This window comes from Puma concolor, chromosome D1 (genome assembly GCF_028749965.1).
Source record: "Puma concolor isolate L17-30 chromosome D1, mPumCon1.1.hap2, whole genome shotgun sequence".
Lineage (NCBI taxonomy): Eukaryota > Metazoa > Chordata > Mammalia > Carnivora > Felidae > Puma > Puma concolor.
This window is the reverse complement of record NC_141676.1, coordinates 105,167,926-105,191,491: the sequence shown is the minus strand read 5'-3', so window position 1 is coordinate 105,191,491 and position 23,566 is coordinate 105,167,926. Positions and strand designations below refer to the sequence as shown.

The 23,566-nt window shown below is 45.2% G+C and overlaps 1 long non-coding RNA gene across 1 annotated transcript in view; it reads right to left on the bottom strand.

Annotated features, from left to right (window-relative positions):
• Nucleotides 1-23,566, bottom strand: part of LOC147576965 (uncharacterized) — a 49,640-nt gene that overhangs the window by 10,445 nt on the left and 15,629 nt on the right. The gene's annotated exons all lie outside the window — the stretch shown is intronic.

Genomic DNA, 23,566 nt, shown 5'->3' with positions numbered 1-23,566 from the left:
AGGCGCCCCTAAATACAATTATTTAAACACATCAAATATGTTTAAATCCATGAGTTTGTAATGTTACATTTTTTTTAAAAACTTCATTGGACGGTTATCTTTGGAGAATTCTAGGGAACCATTACCTGAAAACTGGCAAATAACAACAACAAAAAAATCAAGATCTATCTTGCCCCTTTTTTTGTGAACTATCTCAAGAAAAGCAAATAATTGATGAGAGTAACTTTCTTTTTCAGGTGTCTGGCAGCTAAAAAATGAAGGCAGCATGCTAGAATTAGAATATCATGAATATGCATCCTCCAGTGGAGAACGGATCCAGCTCATAGTAGTTCTGTCCAGTATGGTAGCCAGTAGCCACATGTGGCTACCGAGCACTTGAAATGTGGCAAGTTCGAATTGAGATGTGCTTTAAGTGTAAGATCCACACTGAATTTCAAAGACTTCATATAAAAAAAGAATGTAAAATAATCCATTAGTAATGTTTCTATTGATTTCATGTTGAAATGATAATATTTGAAACATATTAGACTAAATATAATATATTATTAAGATTAATATTACCTGTTTCTTTTTACTTTTTCTAAATATAACTACTAGAAAATTTTAAATTACTTATATGGCTTGAATTATGCTTCTATTTTGTAGGACAGATCGAAGCAATACCCACCAATACAATAAGCACTAACAATACAAGACAACAGCTAACAAATGTTATATGCCTCTCGATAAAAGTATACAACATTGCCTAGGATGGATTTTTTCTTAAAATATCGACACTGGGGGCACATGGCTGGCTCAGTCAGTAGATCATGGGACTCTTGATCTCAGGGTCATGAGTTCAAGCCCCACAGTGGGTGTGGAACCTACTTTAAAATATGTGTGTGTGTGTGTGTGTGTATACACATATATATATATAATCTGAAACTTTATATTTAGCTACTAAATTCAGTAGATACAGGTGGAAGAGATAAGGTAAATGATACCATGAGCACACAATGAGCAAAATCGTGAAAATAGGAAACTAATTCCACAAACAAATCACCCTGTGAGTACAACAGATAAATTGCAAAGAAGGGAAAAACAGGAAGAAGAAAGCTAGCAGTGAAGAGAGATTTAAAAACATCAACTAGTTGTGAGGTATGGACCTTATTTGGATCTTGATTTGAAAGAACCATAAAAATAAATAAATAAATTAGGATACAATAGGATTGATTTGAACACTAACTGGATACCTGGTCATATTAAGGAATTATTCATAATTTAGGTAATGGTATTACAGTTATTTGTATAGGTCGCTCATCATTTAAAGATGCAAACAGAATATTTATGAATAACATGGTAGGATCTCTAGGATTTGCCTGGAAACAATGTAGGGATGGAGAGATAAGAGTGGGGATGGTATGAAACGAGACAGGCTGTAAGTAAATTGTTGGTAAAGCAGGATGATGAGGACGTGGCTACTTGTTACACTCTTGCACTTTTGTACGTGTTTGAAATTTCCCATAGTAAATGTAAATGGAATGTGTTATATGTAATAGTATTCATTATTAAAAGTGGAAAATCACAGGGGCCCCTGGGTGGCTCAGTTAGTTAAGTGTCCGACTCTTGATTTCAGCTCAGGTCACGATCTCACACTTCATGAGAACAAGCTCTGCATTGGCTTCTATGCTGACAGAGTGGAGCCTACTTGGGATTCTCTCTCTCCCCCTCTCTCTACCCTTCCCCTGCTCATGCTCTCTCTAAAAATAAATAAGTAAACTAAAAAAAAATAAATAGGGGCACCTGGACAGCTCAATCGGTTAAGTGTCCGACTTCAGCTCAGGTCATGGTCTTGTGGTTGTGGGCTGGAGCCCCACGTCAGGCTCTGTGCTGACAGCTCAGAGCCTGGAGCCTGCTTCAGATTCTGTGTCTCCCTCTCTCTCTGCCCCTCCCCTGCTCACACTCTGTCTCTGTCTCAAAAATAAATACTAAAAAAATATTTCAATAAAAAATGAAATAAATAAAAATTTTAAAATGACTTTTTAAAAAGTTGGACAAGTAGATTATAAACCCACAGGGTTAGATATGGAATCTTGGAAACAAAGCAGTAAGCTTATTTCATGTGGTCCCAGAGACTGGGGACTCCAGTAACTGTGCCCAGAGACACAGAGGTCAGTCAAATACAGTGCATGAAAGATAAATGTGACTCCCAGACTGAAAGAGACAAAGCACAAAGGTTCTGGATGCTTCAACTGAAATCAGTCCCAGAACTCAAGACAGAATCCTGGGTTCTGGTGTTGGGAGAAGTCGAGTCAGTTGCCTAAGTCTGAAAGGACCAGGCCACACCGGGCTCAGCAATGTAATGGGTTTTTATTTTTTAATCTGGGGCCAGGACCAGAAATTCTTCTGCAAGCCAGCCACATGATTGCTTCGCTGATACCAAAAGGGAGGGGAGAGTAATAACCTCCTCTCATTCACTACCAACTCTGTGCCAGAGACTCACCCAAGACTTCCCTTTAAACCTCGCATCACTGGATGCAGGTATTGTTCACGGCTCTTCATAGAGGAGGAATCAAAGACTTGGAGCCTTCAATCATTCACTCAAGTTCACAAAGCCAACAGATGACAGTGGCAGGATTCGCACCTATGTCTTACTAACTCCAGAGCACTTATTTTTATATGTTAGGTTATGTTGTATCTGTTAGCACACACATACGGACTAATATTGAACATGACACAAAAGTGAGTTGAGATAATGCCCTGTTTTATGTGCTACTTCGGTGCCTCACTGCTCAGGGTTCCCCTCAGACCAGCACCATGGGCACGACCTAGAAGCTTACTAAAAACACAGGATCTCAACCCAACTAAATTGGGATCCACTTGGACAAGGTACACAGGTGAGTCTTACGCACACTGAAGTTGGAGAACAGCTTCAGTGCGTTTAAACCTGAAGAGTTCAAAATGACATAACTGATTCAGTCAACTGTAAACAACTAAATGTAAATTTATTAATTGATCCAAGTCTCTTAACATAAATGTTTGCCCTACGGTTCTTCCCATTCTTCCTGTTCATGAGTTTTGTGTTAGGTAATTAAAATGTTTTTAAGTTTGCAAAAACCTATAGGTAGACCTCATCTGGGACCATGGGCTGCAGACCAGAGAGGCAATTCAGGGTTCCTGACTCCTATTTGAATCTCCAGGGAGTTCTATATTCTAATGAAGACTCAGAAAGTGAAACCTTCCCACCCTAGTTCCCAAGGCATCCAGATTCTATGAGGGTGAATGTAGCAGCCCCATTTTTATTTTTTTCACATTTTTAAAAATTTAAATCCAAGTTAGTTAACATATAGTGTGATAATGATTTCAGGAATAGAATTTAGTGATTCATCACTTAAATATAACACCCAGTGCTCATCCCAACAAGCGTCCTCCTTAATGCCCATCACCCATTTAGCCCATCCCCCAACCCATAACCCCTCCAGCAACCTCTGTATTTAACAGTCTCTTACGGTTTGTCTCCCTGTTTTCATCTTATTTTTGCTTCCCTTCCCCTATGTTCATCCGTTTTGTATCTTAAGTTCCACATATGAGTGAAATCGTGTGATATTTGTCTTTCTCCGATAAGAGAATGGAAAGGTTTCTTTCTTTTTAATTGCTGAGTAATATTCCACTGTATGTATGTACCACGTCTTCTTTATCATCAGTTGATGGACACTTGGGTTCTTTCCATACTTTAGCTACTGTTGATAGTGTGTGGCAGCCCCATTTTAGAAGCTGGTGGACCTCACCCAAATCTGTGTGTGCCTCACCATTTCCCAGACCCCTTGTCATAGACTGGCCAAGTGATGGAGTTTTGGTCAATAGGGTGCGGGAGAAAGTGATGTTGCCACTTCCAGGCCCCCAGCAAATCCCACACCAAATTCCATCAGAGAGCCTGGCAGAACCACAAAAGAGAAGGAGACTGGCCGGGCCCCTGAGTCACCACTTAGAAGGAGACATCCGACAGCATAACCCAACCCCATCAACATAAAATTTTATGTTGATGGGCCACTGATATTTGAGGGTTGATATAATGGCTAGCGTTACTTAGGGTGGCTAGAGAGTGCTAGTAACCTATCACGCCATCTGGGATCCAGCCCAAGAAGCCAAAAAGGCGAGATTTTTCCGAACATCTGAGACAAGAGTAAGTAAAAGTAATTGCTTATATATTAGTCAGGGTTACTCTAACACACAGAATGGCCTTTTGCCAGAAAATTATATTTAAAGTCGTACTGTGTGTATAAACTAGTTTCACTACTGGCAAATTAAAGTTCTGAATTATAGTGGAGATGAAAATCACATCTAAATTTACAGAATTGTCAATGTAACACAAGTTATTATTTGCGAGGGTTGGGGGGAGGGTAGTAATATGCTTCCTGAAACAGCCAAAGATTCTTTTTTTCCTAAAAGCTGATTATACATTTGTTGCTAGAATTAATGGGCCTATTTTATATACTTAACTGGAGATGATTGTGCTAAGTTAGAAATCTTATCTCAAGTGGAATATAAAGTAAAAAGCAACCATTTTTGAAATTGCAGAAAGCGCATATAAAAGGATACTTTTGAGAGTTGGGTATTGAACATTACAAAAATCATAATTATGTAGAAAGAAATCTATTTCTAAGAAAGGAAACTAAATAAATATTAGAAATTTTCATGTTATATGAAATTAGAGCAAGTGTTTGTGTCCAAATTCACTTGATTTTTATCAACACTGGCATTATGTTGAAGGCAATCTGTTAATGTTTCAGTAAGAGTAAAATTAAGTGGATGTCAAAATTGTTTAGCTGTTTGTACAATAATTAAAAAAAAATTTTAATGTTTATTTAGTTTTGAGAGGGGGAGAGAGAGAGCACGAGTGGGGGAGGGTCAGAGAGAGAGGGAGTTACAGAATCTGAAGCAGGCTCCAGGCTCCAAGCTGCCAGCACAGGGGCTGATGCAGGGCTCAAACTCACGAACCACTAGATCATGACCCGAGCCGAAGTCAGATGCTTAACCAACTGAGCCGCCCAGGTGCCCCTGTTTGTACAGTAATTTTAAAACAAAAACAGGTTTGTTATCATTTGTGATTTTTTAATAAACGTGCAGACTCAGTCGAGCCCCCTTCACGAGGGCCTGGGATGAGCAATTTGGGCTGGATGCATTTTAGGATCAGGAGTCATCCAGCAGCCTCCCAGAGCCACCTCATTACAGCAAAAGATGTTCCTATTTCTCTTATCACATAGGAATTTACATGGCTTGGGGGGCTCTATATCAGGAACCAGAGGCAGAGATCAACATGTATATTTTCTATGATCTTACAGTAGATGGCATGGAAAAGAAACTAGAGGTGTCACTAAGGCCACTTTCAGAGATGTACAAGGTTTCAGACAGCATGAGGACAAGTACAATAGCAGTGGAATTAAAGAAAGACAGGCAAGGAATATGTTGGAAGAAAGATAGACAGGAAGTGATAGCTGGAGAGAGGTAAACAAGGAGACAAAATATTAAAGTCTCAAACCTGGGTTCCAGGCAGAAGGACAGAGTATTGCAAGGGGCCGCAGAAGAGAAGGAAGGTGTCGATGGTGAGATGCTTTGTTCATAAAGGGTAGGGCAGCAGAGATGTCGTTTTGGGTTGGGAAGCTACGTTTCCACTGGTGGAGAAGCGGGAACGTGAGGGGCTTGTCTGTTAGACGAGTGCCTAGGCCAGGCTGAGAGAAGCTTCCTGAAGACAACTGGAAAGTGTTCAGGAAAGAGCCCAGCACCTGGCATCAGGCAGATCGGCCTCTGAATCCTAGCTCAGCCCTTGAGAGCTGTGTGAGCTTAGGCAATTTACTTAACCTTTCTGGACTTGAGTTTCCTCCTCCATAAAATGAGATAAACAATAGGTGGCTAAACAGAAGCCATTCTTTTTCCTTGACCTGTAAGACTACTTCCCAAACTCATCTCAGATATAGCAATTCCTGGGATCACAGGGGAAATCGTCTCTTCATCCCCTGTCCATCAGCCCAGGGAAAGTATTGTTTACAACTGTGGTTCTTGAATGCTGTGTATGCACCAAAATCATCTATGGAATATTTTTAAAATACAGATTCCTGAGCTCTCATCCAAGAGCTTCTGTCTCAGTACTTCTAGGCTGGGATCCATCAATATCTTTCTGCTCAAGAACCACGAATCCATAATAAAAGCCGCAGTGGCGATTGAACAGAATGATGGTTACCAACCCCATGCAGCCCAGGTCCTGGAATCCAGTGTTTGCTTAAAAAGTGGCTCTGGTTGTGATGGTGAGATGGTGATGTAGGTGGGAGGGGAGTGGGGGTGGGGGGGTGATGGGTGATGGTGAGAGAGGGTGGGTGGTGGCCCTGGAAGAGGGGAGTGATGGCAGTGGCTGGTGAGTGGTGGGAGCCAGGTCCTTGGAGGTCCCTAATTCAGCAAGAAGATTCAGACGATCTCAGGTAGAGCCTGAGGAGGCAGAAAATGGGGAAGCTTCCATTGGGAACATGTATCCCTTCTAGCCTCCATCAGGGATCTCCTCCTGGACTGAATCAAAGAAGTAGCAGCTCTTAAGAAATCATATTCTCCTGTCTTCAGAGGGCAAAAATAAAACTGAATCCATGAATAGCAAAACTGTACTAGAATTTGCAAAAGAGATCAATTGTATGAAACCACGCTTTGCTATACAACCTAAGATCAAAATAATGTAACCGCCAGCTCCTACACACCCATGGGCTCCATGATGAAAATGATTTAACAGTAATTCCATATGAACTCAGGTTCTAGAGACAAGACCACCGACCATTCACCCGTTTGCAAATTCTGACCAACCTTTGTCCAGACCTCACTTACTAACTTCTCCCCTAAAACCACCCTATCACAAGAGCTCAGGAACTTCCCCCTTTTCAGCTACTACTGAGATGCTGCCAACATGATAATCCCCTTTCTCAGCATGTTGAATGATAATCCCCTTTCTCAGCATGTTGAATAAGCTCCATTTTGCAAAATCACTGCATTTCCCAGCGGTCGTTGTAAGGGGGCTTCGACAAGGAAGGTAGGGACCCATGGGCCTTTGCTCTTAGGATGTCAGCTCGTTTTACTGAAACAGCCATCCAGCATCTGGACCCACTGAATATGGAAAACGGCTCAAACACTTTGAAGAATTCAGTGAGTCACTCCCTGTCAGAATCAAAATTTTGGCATGTTAAAATGAAACCTTAAAGTTAAATTTATTAGAGTCTTTTTACATTCATTTTGAAAAGGGATCTGGGGCCTGGAGGAGCCATCAACAGGTACTTACCTTCCCACACTCGGAGCTCTCTGAGCACTTCTTGGAGAGAAAAAGACCAGTGGAAAAGCAGGGGCAACTTAATTATACCCGCAAAGGCCATTTTTCCAACTAAGGTCAAACTCACAGGTTCCAGGAATTAGAACATGGATGTATTTGGTGGGAGGGGGGCACCATTCGACCGCCTAAGCCTCCTGACATACATTATGAAAATAAGAGACGCCCCTTCTGTCATCTGTACAAACCTAGCTCTAAATGTATCCCTTTGAGTCCATCTTGAGAAGTCATTTTATTCTTCCCTGCAAAGTTCCTTAACTTTCCACGTTACCACCAGCAGAAAGGCGTCTTTATCGTTTCTAGAGAACCTCAGAACTTAAGAAGCTCGGATATTGACAGGAAGCAACACACTTCCTCATCCTGAAAGCTTTACTCCCCTCCGCCTGCCTGGCCGTTCTCCCCCAAACCCATGCTACTCTTTGAGGCTTCCTTGAAACCACCCCTCATCCACCCCTCTCACAACCAGGCAGAGATTCGGTCAGCTTCCTGTTGCCCTTCACTACATAGCTGCATGACTTCCTGCTTCTCACTTCCACTCTCCAGTCCCGTTTTCTCCTCGGTATGAAGGGGGCAAAGGCAGACAGTTTGATCTTGAAGGTCTCTACATTCGAACCGCAGAGTTGAAGTTGTTCAGCCCAGAAACCACCGTCTCTCTTGCAAGACCCCCATTCAGCCTCACTGTCCTGCTCAGGGACATCTCAGCTTCTCCTCTCACCCCAAGCCCGCTCGTCCTGTTCTCCTGCCCTGAAAGGACCCTCGAAAGGCTAGGCTTACGTCCACCCCTGAGTTCTCCCCTCCCCTCTGAAGGAATCAGAGCAGAATTCTCAACTCCTTAATCCAGCTCCTACTTCCTCACCAGTAAGTAACCTTCTGATCGTTTCACGAAGGCACACAGAGTACTTCAGTATTCTTAGAAAAGCCCCACAAAAGCCTGCAAATGTTGTTATTTACCCATCACATCCCATTACGAGCCAGAAAGTGAGTATGATGAGAAAGAACTTTCTGTGGGTTTCTATGCCTTCCCTGTTAGAGGTGGCAGATGGTTCCCAACCAAAAATAAATACTTAATCATGCTTGATTAAAAATATATATATATACGTACAGTGTGCACACCAAACCGAAAGGACAGAGACAGAGCGCAAATCAACAGCCTTCACTACGATAGCTTATATTTTTCATTCAAAGGCACTGGTTCATGTGCATTCAAATCACATCATGCCACAATAAAACCCATAATGGATTTGAAAAAAACAAAAGAGAGAGAGAGAGAGAGAGAGAGAAACCTGCGTGCGGTATTTTTTCCAGCAGACATCAAGCTCAAACACTAGACGGTTTAGTTCAAAACCAAGCACACGGTAATCCCACTGCCTGCAGGGGCCTGGGGCCAAAACAGAGCCAGTGTGATACCCTCAAGAAAAAGTCCAGGGACAAGGCCAGCACTGTGGATTCCAGGGATCAATTGCTTTAAATAGCTGTCATCCTATGACTACCTTCCCTACCTCCCTCTTGGGCTGGCTTTGAAATTTTATCACCTTAGCCTTCACCAGAGCATCAACAGAGTTTTATCTTCCAGCCGTGCTCAGGGGAGTGGGTGACCCACCCCTTCTCATCCAGGTCTGTGAGCTGCAGAGGCAGCCCAGAGTCATCCTCCCTGCTCAAAACCCGGCCAGCAGGGCAACCCTGGGGAGGCCCCGGGCCACTCTACCGCAGGAGCTGGCAGCTAGGATTCAAAAGGTTTCACCAACTGTAGGAAGCAGAAAAATATCAAATAAGGGGGGGGGGGGGAATCCAGTGAGTTGTTCTGTGATAAGCCTGCCCTGAGGAGTCTCTACAAGCCATTATTCTGAAGCCTAGAGGCAATGCCTTCCCCAGGGGTGCCCTGCTCTCACAGATACTGAGAGGCCAGACAAAAACACTCCGTTTCAGAGCTTCGAGGAACCCCTGATGAGGCCGGGGGCCCCCTGCAGCCGCACGGTGGTTCTGTGCATGAGGAGAGGTCTGAGGCCACTGGCAGAAGCAAGGGACGTGAAATGTAGGAACCACCCCAGGGGGAAGGACAGATGTCAGTGGACATCACTGTTTGTGTCTCTCAAAAACCCAGATAGCTCCAGACTGGACAGGTTGCCACTCATTCATTCGTTCGTTCATTCATTCATTCACTAAGGACCTAACAAGTGTTAGGGGTCACAGCAGTCCTTGTCCTACTAGAACTGTTTTCACGCGGGGCGCCCAGGTGGTACAGTCGGTTAAGCAGCAACTTCAGCTCCCATCATGATCTCGCGGTTTGTGAGTTCGGGCCCCGCGTCGGGCTTGCTGCTGTCAGCAAGTTAATGCAGAGCCCGCTTCAGATCATCTGTCCCCCTCTCTCTGCCCCTCCCCCACTTGTGCTCGCCCAATAAATAAATATTTTTTTTTAATCTTAAAAAAAAAAAAAAAGAACTCTTATCATGGGAAGAGAAAATAGTATTTGTGATTATAAAACATCTGATCTGTTTTCTCGGAGGCATGCAAATTGAGGTGTTGAGGGGCACAGAGGAGGAAAGTCTAAAGCCCAAGGCAGGAGGGAGTCCTAGAGGAAGTCATGTCTAACCTGAGGACTGTACAAGCAGGAAGGGGAGACAAGTTGCTGCGGACAGAGAGAGCAGCCAAATTCTATGCCTCAGAAAGATCAGTGTAGCTGGAGCAGAAAGGAAGGGGGAGGCTCGTTGGTGGGAGGCGAGCCTGGGTGGTGGATTATAGGCACTTTAAGGACTCTGGACATTGTCCTAAGCATTTCTGGATAGTCTTAAGTGAGTAGGGGAGAGGGACAGCATGCAGATGGGGAGCAAATGACATAATTAGATCTGCAATTTAGAATCGTTTCTCTTAGAAGCAGCGCCTTGACCTTGGGCTCTTTGTTATCTCTGACATGCTCAGCACTGGTGTCACAGCAATTGGTAAAAACAAATAAAAGTTAAAAAAAAAAAAAAGGCAGAAGATAGGAGACAGAAGATGGGAGGAGTCCCTTAATAATCCCCTTACAGAACCAGCATAAGCCTGCAAGGTCCAAGGCTCTCTTGAACCCACATCTGAAGGGAATGCCCCAGGTCCCTCCAATGCCCGGGACAGGACAGGGGCCCCAGCCTTCCCTGCACACAGACGGGGTCTTCGGTAAGCTCTCCATTGCCTTTTAGCCAACTGCGTCCCATCACATCAGGCTGAGTCTGTGTTTATAAAAGATGCCCAGAGACCCCCTCCACACTCACACTCAGATGCTTCTGAGCCATCACCACAACCCCAAGAGACCAGCCCCTCTCTCCTGCCCACAGTCAGCACATTTCCCGAGTGAGGCTGCTGGGGGTACTCTAGGACATCCCTGGGGAGCAAGTGGCCTGAACGCTGAGCGGCTGTCAGCGCAGTGGATGCCTTTCCCGAGGGGCCTGCCTGCTGCTTGCTCTGCTAACCGGGGAAGGCAGAGTCCTGCCTCTGAGCCCAGAGGGGTTTCTACCCTGAGGCTGACTATAAGTGGACATTGTGAGAACGCCACTCCAGGACAGGACCTTCTGGGCAACCTGCACCAGCTCTCAGTTCTGGCAGGGTTTCCCACTCTCATGGCGAGAACCTGGAAGTGGGGGGTTTGGGATTGTGTAGCCCGAAGAAGAGACAGAAGAGTTTGGAGGCGCATACGGTAATGAGGGAAGAGTAAAGAGTGGATTCAAACTCTTCCAACGAAGGCAAATGGGTCACTTACTTAGAAACAACCTGTGTCAGGCGCCAAGGAGGATCCAGAAGCGACCAGAGATCCGTGACCCCATCAGGGCAACAGTGTTTTCTTGTGCAACCCAGAGATGCTAGAAGACAACAGCTTTAAGAGGTGCCTTATTTTAGGTGCAATGGATGCTCAGTACAGTCCCTGAGACACACGTATAGATGCAGTGAGAACTCACATTTGTAATAGAGCTTTAGAGTTTGCAAAATTCTACCACCATCATATTGGATCTTTCTCACAAATCAGATGAAGTAGAAAAGGAAGGTATATTCACCACTTGACAGATGAGGACGCTGCGAGGAGGTGAAGCGAAACAGGCGTGGCAGAAAGGACGTGAGCTCTGGGCCTGAAAAATCGGGATCCAAGCCCTGCCTCTCCACCAACCAAAGCTGCAATAATAACTGTGTTTGTGGATTAACTCTTACAAAAATGGCTGCATTTCTCTTATTTCCATGTTCCTGGGGAGGGGACGGGCACCTCACTGCTGCCCCCATGCATGGCCAACACAGCTCACATTCTCTCCATGGCTCCCAACAGATTACTGCTCTTTCAGTTAATGTGCGCCAAGTGCTTTGAGGAGAGCCTGGTCTGCAGCAAGTCGTATAGGTACGTTAGCTACTATCGTTTATCTCTCTGTCCCCAACTCCCAGCACAGGGTCTGACACGTGCCGAACACTCCATAAAGGCTGAGGGCATGAATGAAAGGCCTTCATCGTCCAGTGAAGGAGACAGACATATATACACACGATGGCAAATGCACTGATGAGTGCCATGGAAGGCATGATGAGCATGCGGTGGCGGGGAGTGCGAGACGGAGCTGCTGGCTGTGGGCGGAAGGGTGAGGGATGGTGCCCTGAGTAGGTGACCCACAAGGTAGGGTTTCAAGGAAGAGGGAGAAGAACAAACAATTCGGTACGACTGGAAAGTAGAGTGTGGGGAAAATCATGGTAGAAGATGTTGGTAGAGCCGGGGATCAGAGCCAGACATGAAGAGCTTCGAACACCAGGCTAAGAAATTTGGATCTTGTTGTCGAGCAATAACGGAGAGCCAGTGAAGGCTCCTCTTTGAAGCCAATAAGTGAATGTTTGTATTACAGAAAGGCTGCTCTAGGGATCGTAGGCAGGATGGACTTGAAAGGCGTGAGACCAGAAGCAGAGGGGACTAGTCAGGAAAACTCCCTTCGCACTCCAGGAAAAAGAGAAGAAGGGTCTCAACTAAGGTTGGATCCCAACATCAGGTTGGATCCCTTGGATGCACCAGGGAAGAAGAAGGAGGAGGCAGCGATGGTGGTGATGTCTCAAACTTGAGTGACTGAGTAAATCGAGGCACCACTCACTGAGTTAGAGGACACCGGCCTGAAAGCACAGGAGGGTTTCCCATCTAGATGCTTGCCCAGTGTGTACAGAGCTGTGCAGTGGGTGCCCAGAACCAGAAGAGTCTGTGAAGAGTCTGCAGGGAAGTCCACCCTGGAGCCATAGGCTTGGGGTTGTCAGTGGACAGGCAACGGCTCAGCCATGGGAGAGGAGGTAACCTGCACTGGCCATGCCTGGGAGCCACGGCCACATGCTCGTTCTGCCTAAGAACTTGGAGATGAGGAAATACAGACACTCTTCTAAGAATGAAACAGTAATAAACAGCGGATGTGAGGAGCTAACGGTGGGAGTCAACCAAGATGTCTGTAGCCAAGGGCCCCATGAATTGAAAAGGCCTAAAACACCAATCAGAACAGCCTGGTGTAACCTCCTTTGCTTGGACCTCGTTTATAGCTGTGAGGCCTGGGCTCAGTGCAGGGTACCAGCCTGAAGAAAGGTCAGAGTGCCAAGAGCATCTCAAAGAAAGCGAGCATGAGCCATGTTTGAACCATGCTCCACGCCTGGCCTTTTTCAGTTACATGATCCAACCAATCTCTTTTACTGCTTTTGGCTTATTTGAATTGTGTTTCCTGATAGTTTCGGTTAAAAGCATCCTAAGCTGGGGGCGCCTGGGTGACTCAGTCAGTTAAGTATCTGACTTCGGCTCAGGTCATGATTTCACAGTTCATGAGTTTGAGTACTGAGTCAGGCTCTCTGCGGTCTGCACAGAGCCTGCTTCAGATCCTCTGTCCCCACCTCTCTCTGCCCCTCCCCTGCCCTCTCTCTCTCTCAAAAATAAGTTAAAAAAAAAAAAAAAAGCATCCCAAGCTGGTATCCCCAGTGAGCCTGGAAGCATGGCAAGAGGAGGTAATGAATGAGTCCCAGTAGGACAGAGCTGTCTGGGAACCAGGGGACTCAAGTCTAAGGGACGGACCAGGCTTCCCAGGATCACTGCTTGCATGGGGTCTAGATCTTGGCTCCCTGTTTTCAGAACTCCAGAGTCATCAGGGATACAATTTCTGTGGCTCTTTCTTAAAACAAAATTTGTTTAACGCTTATTTATTTTTGAGACAGAGAGAGACAGAGCACAAGCAGGGGAGGGGAAGAGAGAGAAAGAGAGACAAAGAATCCGAAGCAGGCTCTAGGCACCGAACTGTCGGCACAGAGCCTGACGCGGGGCTCACACTCACAGACCGCAAGATCATATCTCGAGCTGAAGTCAGATGCTCAGCCGATTGAGCCACCCAGGCGGCCCTCTGTGGCTCTTAAAGAGTGAAGAAGCATCTGGGAATGCAAGCTGGTGCAGCCACTCTGGAAAACAGGATGGAGGTTCCTCAAAAAACTAAAAATAGTACTACCCTATGACCCAGCAACTGCACTACGAGGCATTTATCCAAGGGATACAGGTGTGCTGTTTTGAAGGGACACATGCACCCCCATGTTTATAGCAGCACTATCCACAATAGCCAAAGCATGGAAAGAGCCCAAATGTCCATCGATGGATGAATGGATAAAGAAGATGTGATATATAGATACAATGGAGTATTACTCGGCAATCAAAAAGAATGAAATCTTGCCATTTGCAACTACATGGATGGAACTACAGGGTATTATGCTAAGTGAAATTAGTCAGAGAAAGACAAATATCATATGGCTTCACTCATGTGAGGACTTTAAGAGACAAAACAGATGAACCTAAGGGAAGGGAAATAAAAATAATATAAAAACAGGGAGGAGGGCAAAACAGAAGAGACTCATAAATATGGAGAACAAACAGGGGCGCCTGGGTGGCTCAATCGGTTAAGCGTCCGACTTCAGCTCAGGTCACGATCTCGTGGTCCGCGAGTTCGAGCCCCGCGTCGGGCTCTGGGCTGATGGCTCAGAGCCTGGAGCTTGCTTCCGATTCTGTGTCTCCCTCTCTCTCTGCCCCTCCCCCGTTCATGCTGTATCTCTCTCTGTCTCAAAAATAAATAAACGTTAAAAAATTTTTTTAAAAAAATATGGAGAACAAACAGAAGGTTACTAGAGGGGTTGTAGGGGGGGATGGGATAAATGAGTGAGGGGCACTAAAGAATCTACTCCTGAAATCATTGTTGCACTACATGCTTACTAATTTGGATGTAAATTTTTAAAAATAAAAAAAATTAAAAAAAAAGAAAACTAGGACCTACTAGAAATTTAAAAAAGGAGTTTATATGCGTTTGCAGTGATGAAGCAAAAAAAAAGTTCACAACTTTAATTACCAATTTTAAATTGCCAATATTTTCCTTTGTGATTTTTTTGTATTTTGTCTAAAAACTACTTTTTACACCAAGGTAATAAAGTATTCTCTATATGGTTTTCTAATTAAAAAAAAAAAAAAAAAGAGTGAAGAAGGATCTTTCCAAACAGACACCAGTAAACCTGGCCCCCCGTCTCACTGGACCAAGTGGGTCACAACCTTCCCTGAAAGAATCCTGAGGCCATGACTGATTCACAGCGGCCTGGATCCCTAATGCCAAGAAAATGTAGTTATTCTTAAGCCCAACAGGCCAAACCTTGGAGCTGAGGGTGGGGGCGGACAAGGGCAGGGGACCTGAACAAAACTGAGATAGCTGCCACAGGTAAGGGAAATGGGTTTCAGGGAGGGGCCTGAGACATCTGCTAGACTAACCAACTTCACCAACACTGAATACAAGCTGGCTTCCCATTCAGACCTACCTGAGGAGAGAATAAAGACACTGCCCGTGCAAATATCCGGGCCCAAGCTGTATTTCATATTAGTAAGGTTGTTTTCATTTTCAAGCCATTTCGCTTTCAACAGATAAACCCAGAGATCTCAATGGTTCCATATAGTAAAAGTTTCTCTTCCTTTTTAAAAATTTTTTTAATGTTTATTTATTTTTGAGAGACAGACAGAGCATGAACAGAGGAGGGGCAGAGAGAGAGGGAGACACAGAATCCGAAGCAGGCTCCAGGCTCTGAGCTGTCAGCACAGAGCCTGACATGAGGCTCAAACTCACAAATGGTGAGATCATGACCTGAGCATCTGATGCTCAGATGCTTAACTGACTGAGCTACCTAGGCATCCAAGTAAAAGTTTTTCTTGTCCAAACTCTAATTAGTGGCAACAATGATAGGAGTGCTCTGCTCTAGAGATGGCGGGGTCCCTGCCTCCTTCAAAGGGGCTTCGAAGGTAATCCTGGACATCAGCATTCAGCCAGAAAACGGTGGAAGAGAAGTAAAGGATCAAGAGGGAAGTTCTATGGGCCACGCCTGGAAGTGAGGTACCTTACCCCCATCCACGGTTACATGCCACACACACACACAACATAACTTCAGGGAAGTCTGGGGAAGATGTTCCAACCACACGCCCCAGAGGGAGGGGAAACGCGTGTGTAAACAGTAGCCAGTCTGTGCCACAGAGGCTTCTTAGCATTCCCTGGCTACGTTCCCTGCTCCCATTCAACCTTCCCCCAGCTGCTCCCCTCACCCCACTGCAATTGCCAAAGAGACAGAAAGGAACAGAAGATGGGACAGAACACTGGAGGAAAAGAACATGTCATCTGTGAGCCAAGTAGAAAAAGAAGCAAATGAAGAAAACTAAGAATGGAAATCCAAGGACTGAAGACAAAAACCAGAAATGTGGACACACTGAGCTCAAAGAAAGGCATCCCAACAAGGGAAATGAGAACACTTAACCTTTTTTTTTTCCTCATCAGATGGTGTGGAGGGTTGAATGAGCTGGGGAAATGAAGTGCTTTGAAAATGGTGAGCTGTGCAGTCGGTCGAGCAGCCGGCTTCGGCTCAGGTCATGATCTCGCAGTCCGTGAGTTCGAGCCCTGCGTCGGGCTCTGTGCTGACAGCTCAGAGCCTGGAGCCTGTTTCAGATTCTGTGTCTCCCTCTCTCTGACCCTCCCCCGTTCATGCTCTGTCCCTCTCTGTCTCAAAAATAAATAAACGTTAAAAAAAATTAAAAAAAAAAAAAAGAAAATGGTGAGCTGTGGCAGCCGTGGAAGATGTCACTTCAGATACCCTATCGGTTTCCTACCACCATCAGGAGCCCAGCCGGCCTGCAACATTCCCAGCAGTCCCACCCTGCTCCCTGACTTTCTGCACTCCCAGCAGATGGAATAGCCAGGAAGGTTTGGACAACTACTCCCTACGACCCCCCCCAAAAAAATGCCCGCATGATTCCAAAACCTCAGGTAGAGCTTCCAAAGTCAAGAGATGCCTCGAAACCCCCAAGAGGTCATGAGGGCTTACATCCCCAAGTTACAGCGTCCCTGGACCCTTTGTTCACACTAGACTGGACTGCGCTTGTACTAGAAGAAGAAAAAGAGAGAAAGAATAAATACAAGAAATCTCTTGTACAGGCGGCGGGATGGGAGGGTAGGAGGAGTGTTTCAAAAGCTTTTCTAAATTTAATTATATGTCATTTTCTAATTGTACTTCGTAATTGTGTGATTATCCCCAAGTATTTTTTCTTTAAGTAATAGAACTCATAATTACATGCTAATTGAAATGTGTAATCTCGTCATTAGGATATGTAAATACATAATAGTGTGAAGATAGGTAATTAATATTCCAGGGATGACTCTGCCATAAAAACCTGTACATGGTGCTGCTTCTTTCCCAGGAGTCTCTGTTGCAATGGGCTTTGAAATTCCACCTGGACGGGAGAGATAAGCTCCAGGACCCAGGAAACACGTAATGAAACAGTACATTTACCAACAAACATGGGCCATTGAGCAGTGAGGTTGCCTCCCTCCACACAATCATAAATACCCCAAATTCCTCTCTGGGATTTCCCATTTTCACACTCTTCCCCAGCGGGGAAGACTAGACTTTCAGAACATCTAAATATGCGCTCTCTGACAACTCTCCCTCCCCTGGCTGAATGCAGAGCTCAGAGAGGGCTAGACTGGCCATGATACTAGTCCCTAGAAATGCACAAAAGTTAGAATATATATCTCCCCTCCCCCATATTAGTCAGTGTTCCCCAGAGGAACAGTACCAGTAGGATCTACAGAGACATGTTTAAGAGGAGATTTATTCTAGGAATTAGTTAATGTGGTTACGGAGACCCTGAAGTCCCACAGTCTCCTACAACCTGGAGAAGTAGGAACGCCAATGGTGTCATTCAGGGCAGATCTGAAGGCCTGTGCATCAGGAGCTGAAAGTTAAAGTCCTGGTCTGAGTCTGAAAGCCTGAGAACCAGGAGCCTTGATGCCCAAGGGCAGGAGAAGATTCACGTCTTAGTTCAAGTAAAGAGAGTGAATCTACCCTTCCTCCACCTTTTATGTTCTATTCGAGCCCTCAACAGATGGGATGATGTCCACCCACATCGGTGAGGGTAATTTTCCTCGCTCAGTCTACCAATTCAAATGCTAATCTCTCCGGTAGGCATCCTCACAGACACACCCAGAAAAAAATGTTTTACCAGCTGTCTGGGCATTCCTTAGCCCAGTCAAGTTGCCATATAAAATGAATCATCACACATCCCCTAACCCCTGACCTCCTAACCCCTGTGATGCCCCAAACCAACCACAGATCAATTATGTGAGATTTCATTCATGGGTAGAAACTGCCCCTTTAGGGAGGTCCACTAACCAGGATGACTCTGGGAGAGATTTCAGCCACCTGGACGGCCCCAAGAGGGAAGCAGAGAACCAGCCTGAGCCACAGCCACCAGGGGCACAGACCATGAACAACCCAGCCAACGCGAGATGACACTCATGTCTTCCCCTATAGGGTGACAGGTGTCCTCATGGAGTAAATTCTAAAGCTAAAGAAGCACAGATAAGGAGCACCAACAGGCAATGGGGAGGATTTGAGAACAGGCTTCCTGGAGGAAATGACATCTCAGTTCAAGCCTGAAGGCTGAGTGGAAGATGAACCCGGTAGAGGAGTCAGAGTAGACAAGGTGTGATGTAGGGGAGACAACATGCACCACAGCTGGGAGGTGAGAGTGTGGCCATTTCAACGGGGTGTAGAACATGAAGAAGAGGGTCAAGAGAGAAAGGCTGGAGAGGAGACAGGCTGGGCTGAAGAGCCTTGGAACCTTCATTAAAGTTTGGACCCTCCTGAAGATAATGTTTCTGACTAATTTGGCCTCAAGGATGAAAAGATGGACAAATGGATGGACTGATGGAGTGATGGCAGATGGGAAGATCTTGGATATCACAGCCAAGCCTAAAAGCACAGCTGGGCTCCATCAAGGCTGAGGTGTTTCATTCTTCTTCTGGTCACCTAATCCTACAAGGCCAGTGGCAAAGCAAAGGCTACACCATTAGGCCCAGGACTCTCTCCCCTCTGTGTGCTCATCTTGACGACATAGAGAAGGTTGTGTCATCCACCCAATACTCCTCACCTGCTCTAGTCACTTCATGTAAACACACACAGACACACACACACACACACACACACACACACACACCCCAAGTGCCCCCACCCAACAGCACTAAAGTCCCTTGACCTCCAAGTCCCAGAGGAAGGACCCCTCCGAGCCGACATTCTTTTTTTTTTTTTTTAAACGTTTGTTTATTTTTGAGAGAGACAGAGACAGAATATGAATGGGTTAGGGGCAGAGAGAGAGGGAGACAGAGAATCCAAAGCAGGCTCCAGGCTCTGAGCTGTCAGCACAGAGCTCGATGTGGGGCTCAAACTCACAAGCTGTGAGATCATGACCCGAGCCGAAGTCGGACGCTTGACCAACTGAGCCATCCAGGTGCCCCTGAGCCGACATTCTTAAACAGAGAATTTAATACCAGATACACAGATTGATTTTTTTTTTTGTCATCATATTAAAAAAATGAGAATTTCAAGCAAGTTGCTATGAGGTTCAGTGGATGATCCTCAGAAATCTCAAAGGTGCCTGGCTCTACAGCCAGATGGACAAGGCGGACACTTTCCTAGGAAGTGGATCACACACTCGTCTCCAGAGTGCAGGGCCTGTTGAAGTGTGGCTTGAGTGACAGAGAGGAGGAGGGAGGGTGGCTCTCTGCAGGGAACCTAGTGGAACCCCTTGGTGACAGCTTTGGTGTAGGAGGGAAGAGGAGGGGAGATTAATGTCAGAAACTGGAAAGAAGGTAAGTGGAGCCCCTACTTGTGTGTATTTTAAGCACTTTCTCCGTATACCAGTCAGATGAGGGTTGAATTGTGACTTGACTCAGTGTCCCCAGATGCCAGCAATCTGTTATAAGACCCACTCTAATCACTGAAACTGAAGAATACTTCTTACAAGTCCTTTTTTTCTGTTTTCTGAGATGTCTTTTTATTAACATGAAGAATTCAGCCCATGGGCACACAGAAATCCCCAAGCTGATGTCGGTGGCCTTCTTCCACCATGCTGTGCTGAAAGGCTGGGGATAAAACATGAGAACAGAGGGATCGCCCAGCACAGATTCCAGTGCTACTCTTGAGGGGATAATAAGGACCTTCTTCCTTACATTTTCTTGGAAGCCTGGAATCTCAACTATAGTGAGGCCTCAAATGCCAGTCCTAGACAGATGGCTTAAATCTCATCCCATTTGTTCAGAAAAGTAACAGTTGCCTTGGCTTAGACATATTCTTTATCAAAGTTTCTATAATTGGCTGCCTCAGAGACACACACATTGGGACTTACATTAGTAACAATACAGCAGTGTATTAAGTTAAATTACATTTTGAAAGCCATTATCTACTTCAGAAGTCTTTCCCAATAGGTCTGGAAGATGAAGCTGGACAGCTCCCAGCTGAGTCATTACCCAGGGCTTCTCTGGTGAAATTGGTAGGGGGGTGGGGGTGGGGGTAGGGTGGGGGGTAGGAGCCGATGGGACAGAGGGAATCACAAGCAACCTGAAAACAGAGCTGAGATCCTTGGACATAGCTTGTGGCCTGAGACCCTGTCATCTAGTTGTGGTCCTCTGCCTTGGGTTATTCATCTCAGCACCCCTAATTCAGAGGCCATGGCTGTGGCAGATAGGGCTTGGAGTCCCGAGTCACACAGATGTGTGTGAATTCAAGTCCTGGCTTTGCCACTGAAAGTAGAGGGACATAGAGAATTTAACTTTATCTCCCTGAACTTTAGTTTATTTCAGTAAAATAAAAATAGATGCACAAAGCATAAGACTATTGGGAAGATTAAATCAGATAGTGTCTTTAAGTACCTGGCACAGAATAGGTATGCAATAATGGTCTTTCCTGGGCTCCCCGTGACACAAAATATAATATACCCTGCCCTCGGGGCTCCTTCCTTGCCCTAGAAATTATCTCTGTCTAGCTGGCTAGCTCATCTCCCTCCTACTCACCCTAATAAGAAAATGGCTAGTATTTATTGAGCAATTACTAACAAAGAATCCATAAATGGTGAGTGATAAACCTGAAGGGATGGGGGGAGTGATCAGGGAATGATGTCCTAGAATCTCATAAATGAAGCCATTCATCATCTCATAGAGAATGAGATACAAGGGTTGAGTGATGGGGTGAGTGAGATTATGGAGTACAAGAGATCAAAGATTCCAAAAGCCATGCTATTTCATACCGCCTGTCTTTAAAAGTTTAGAGACAACTGGAGAAAGAAGACATGCAAATACAAACCAGGTGCAGCCACAAGATTATGAGGTTATTATCAGCTGGGGGACCATAGAGGACTGTGTGTAGCAAATACTAGTTCAGATGGGCAATATTTAGCAATGCAAAGACTGGAGGAAACAAGTTTGAGGAAAATCTATGAGGACTCAGTTATTGCGAAGATCTTCTATCTTGGTTCTGGTTCTCCCAAGAAGCTTAAATTGGAGTCAGAAATGTGGATTTTAAGCCCAGCTACTTTGCTTAAAAGTTGGTGACATTGGACACATCACAACCTTCCTGAACCGTGGTTTTCTCAACTGTAAAATATGGATTAAGAATATTGGTTTGGATTCTAAGATTAAAGGAAAAAGCGATTGGTAAACAGCATACAGGTCAATGATTCCCAGGCCTACCTGAGTACTACAATTACCTACAATAAAGGCTAAAAATACAGTTTCTGGAGGGACACAGCTCTGACTAGCAAGGGCAGAGGAGGGAACATGTTTCTTGACAGGTTGGAGGTACTTCCAGGGCTCTTGTTGACTGAATCTTGCCAGAAGCTAGCCATCATGGAGGGTGGGTAAGGCAGCTTGTGGGAGTCTTTCTCCTAGCACATACAAACAAGGGTACAAACACAGAATAATTCACACTCTCCCCTTCTCAAAACCTTCAGTGGCTGCCTACTCCCTACTAACCTAAGCCTAATCTCCCCAACTGAACACCCCAGTCCCTTCATACCTACAGAAAGAGTCTGGAAAGACTCTTCTTCCACTCACCGCTCACATACTTGAGTCTGAAATGAAAATCAGCCAGCACCACTTGTTTTCTAGCCCATCTTCTCAAGCCAGTCCACCTGCTGGAATGTTCTGCCCAGCCCCCTCTGTTTTAGGAGATTCCACTCAGCCTTAATTTAGAGTGGGTCTTGAGCTCTGTCCCTTCCATCATGATATCTCTGATCACCTCCAGCTGAAAGGATTCTTCTTTCCTTCTATTACTACGAATTTCATTTGTGCCTTTTGTATGATTCAGCACATCCTACACCTACACCTGTCAGCCATCCTCACTATTCCTTGTAGTGAAGTTATCTGTGTCTACCACTTCCCCTGTTTGATTAAAAGCTCCTGGAGGGTAGAAACCATATCTTGTATGTCTACATTCCCTCGTTCTCAACATTGTCCTGCTCAAGGTGTCTCTCCTTCCCTCCCCTAGCTCACAGGCTCCTATGCCTTCTTTAAGGTACCATTAAATGCTAACCCCACATATCCTCTGTGCACTGTATACTTGGCCCCTTACCCCACCTAGGGAGACAACACCATAGTTAGGAGCACACACTTTCAAATCTGAGTTCAAACCCCAAAACTCTATCAACTCAAAAACTGTGTAACACTGAGGAATTTATTTAACCTCTCTATGCCTGTTTCTTCACGGCACCTTTCATAGCAAATGAGTTAATATATGTAAAGCGCGGATTTAGCACATTGCTGGACATATATATTCAGTGCTGAATAAATTTTAGCTTAATATCATTACTTCACTCTGAGCCCCTTGAACACAGGACTTGTGTCTTGATCTTTGTTTCTCTAGTGTCTACACAATGCCTGGTATATAGTGGGTGCTCAATATGTTTGTGAGCTGCATGAATGAATACGCCTTTAATATTCAATAAATACTGAATTAATTTATTGATTGCTGGTTGGTTGTTGGTTAGTTGGTGGGTTGGTTGGTTGGTTGATTGGATGGATGGATGGATGGATGGATGGATGGATGGATGGATGGAGGGATGGGTGGTCAAAGAGTAGGCACTTTGTTACTGATTGGTTGCATGAGTAAGTAAATCAGTAGCTATTCAATACATGTTGGCTGGTTAGTTCACTGCTTAAAACAAATGAATGAACAAGGAAATGAATGAATAATAGGTATTTAATAAGAAGGTTGGCTGTTTGCATGATTGAATTAACAAACAGATTTTCCACAAATAGCAGATGTTCCATAAATGTTGGCTGGTTGAGTGAATGAACAAATATCCCTAAAATATAACAACAGCCTCGAGCCAAAGTCAGAGAGGCCACAGCTAGAACATTGGAGGGGGAGAGGGGTGATAGAGGCTGCCCCCCACTAACTGCCTCAGAGATTGTTCCCTTGTGCCTGCCATCTCTGAAGCTCTCCCCCATCCCACAGCTACTTGTATATATTGCCTAGGCTGCAGTGTGTTGCTATGGGAACCTGGGGCTGGGGAGATGACAAGAGATGGGCCACCCAACCTTCTCCCCACTCAGCCCCAGAGGCCCCAGTGCTGGCCTCCCTGCCCCACCCCTAGTAAGGCATGGGGGCTGCACCTTCAAGTACAGTAGAAGCAAATTCTCCATTACCTCAGTTCCCGAGGGCAGGGATGTCAGCTAATTAGTTCACACATCCTTGGCCCCATTCCTTGGCCCTGCTTTTCCCCTGAGGCAGCCCCAACAGCTCACATCTCTAGTTAATGAATTATTTTGCAACACGTCTGGAGATGCATGAACTAGAAATCTTACACAAGTTGGAAGATTTTGCCATTTCCATTAAATATGCCATTCATTTGGTGGGTAATTAAATGTGCAATAA